Here is a 2371-nt window from a genome sequence, read left to right as displayed (position 1 = left end):
CCTAACCTAACCTAACCTAACCTAACCTAACCTAACCTAACCTAACCTAACCTAACCTAACCTAACCTAACCTAACCTAACCTAACCTAACCTAACCTAACCTAACCTAACCTAACCTAACCTAACCTAACCTAACCTAACCTAACCTAACTAACCTAACCTAACCTAATATTGCCTGAGAGGGGAATTTTTTTTTAAATAATCAAATACAATGACCTAACCTAACCTAACTTAACCTAACCTTGCCTAAAAGTAAAAAAAAATTTAAAAATTATTAAATACAATGACCTGACCTAACCTAACCTAACCTAACCTAACCTAACCTAACCTAACCTAACCTAATATTGCCTGAGAGGGGAAATTTTTTTAAATAATTAAATACAATGACCTTACCTAACCTAACCTAACCTAACCTAACCTAACCTAACATAACCTAACCTAACCTAACCTAACCTAACCTAACCTAACCTAACCTAACCTAACCTAACCTAACCTAACCTAACCTAACCTAACCTAACCTAACCTAACCTAACCTAACCTAACCTAACCTAACCTAACCTAACCTAACCTAACCTAACCTAACCTAACCTAAACTAACCTAACCTAACCTAACCTAACCTAACCTAACCTAACCTAACCTAACTTAACCTAACCTAACCTAACCTAACCTAACCTAACCTAACCTAACCTAACCTAACCTAACCTAACCTAACCTAACCTACCTAACCTAACCTAACCTAACCTAACCTAACCTAACCTAACCTAACCTAACCTAACCTAACCTAACCTAACCTAACCTAATATTGCCTGAGAGGGGAATTTTTTTTAAATAATCAAATACAATGACCTAACCTAACCTAACTTAACCTAACCTTGCCTAAAAGTAAAAAAAAATTTAAAAATTATTAAATACAATGACCTGACCTAACCTAACCTAACCTAACCTAACCTAACCTAACCTAACCTAACCTAATATTGCCTGAGAGGGGAAATTTTTTTAAATAATTAAATACAATGACCTTACCTAACCTAACCTAACCTAACCTAACCTAACCTAACATAACCTAACCTAACCTAACCTAACCTAACCTAACCTAACCTAACCTAACATAACCTAACCTAACCTAACCTAACCTAACCTAACCTAACCTAACCTAACCTAACCTAACCTAACCTAACCTAACCTAACCTAACCTAACCTAACCTAACCTAACCTAACCTAACCTAACCTAACCTAACCTAACCTAACCTAATATTGCCTGAGAGGGGAATTTTTTTTAAATAATCAAATACAATGACCTAACCTAACCTAACTTAACCTAACCTTGCCTAAAAGTAAAAAAACATTTAAAAATTATTAAATACAATGACCTGACCTAACCTAACCTAACCTAACCTAACCTAACCTAACCTAACCTAACCTAATATTGCCTGAGAGGGGAAATTTTTTTAAATAATTAAATACAATGACCTTACCTAACCTAACCTAACCTAACCTAACCTAACCTAACATAACCTAACCTAACCTAACCTAACCTAACCTAACCTAACCTAACCTAACCTAACCTAACCTAACCTAACCTAACCTAACCTAACCTAACCTAACCTAACCTAACCTAACCTAACCTAACCTAACCTAACCTAACCTAACCTAACCTAACCTAACCTAACCTAACCTAACCTAACCTAACTTAACCTAACCTTACCTAACCTAACCTAACCTAACCTAACCTTGCCTGAGAGTAAAAAAAATTTAAAAATTATTAAATACAATGACCTGACCTAACCTAACCTAACCTAACCTAACCTAACCTAACCTAACCTAACCTAATATTGCCTGAGAGGGGAATTTTTTTTTAAATAATTAAATACAATGACCTTACCTAACCTATCTTAACCTAACCTTGCCTAAAAGTAAAAAAAAATTTAAAAATTATTAAATAAAATGACCTGACCTAACCTAACCTAACCTAACCTAACCAATCCTAATATTGCCTGAGAGGGGAAATTTTTTTAAATTATTAAATACAATGACCTAACCTAACCTAACCTAACCTAACCTAATATTGCCTGAGAGGGGAATTTTTTTTAAATAATTAAATACAATGACCTAACCTAACCTAACCTAACCTAATATTGCCTGAGAGGGGAAATTTTTTTAAATAATTAAATACAATGACCTTACCTAACCTAAACTTACCTAATCTAACCTAACCTAATATTGCCTGAGAGGGGAATTTTTTTTAAATAATCAAATACAATGACCTAACCTAACCTAACTTAACCTAACCTTGCCTAAAAGTAAAAAAAAAATTAAAAATTATTAAATACAATGACCTGACCTAACCTAACCTAACCTAACCTAACCTAA

Source organism: Bacillus rossius, unplaced genomic scaffold, assembly GCF_032445375.1.
Source record: "Bacillus rossius redtenbacheri isolate Brsri unplaced genomic scaffold, Brsri_v3 Brsri_v3_scf366, whole genome shotgun sequence".
Classification (NCBI taxonomy): Eukaryota; Metazoa; Arthropoda; class Insecta; order Phasmatodea; family Bacillidae; genus Bacillus; species Bacillus rossius.
Note: the sequence above shows the minus strand (reverse complement) of the source record.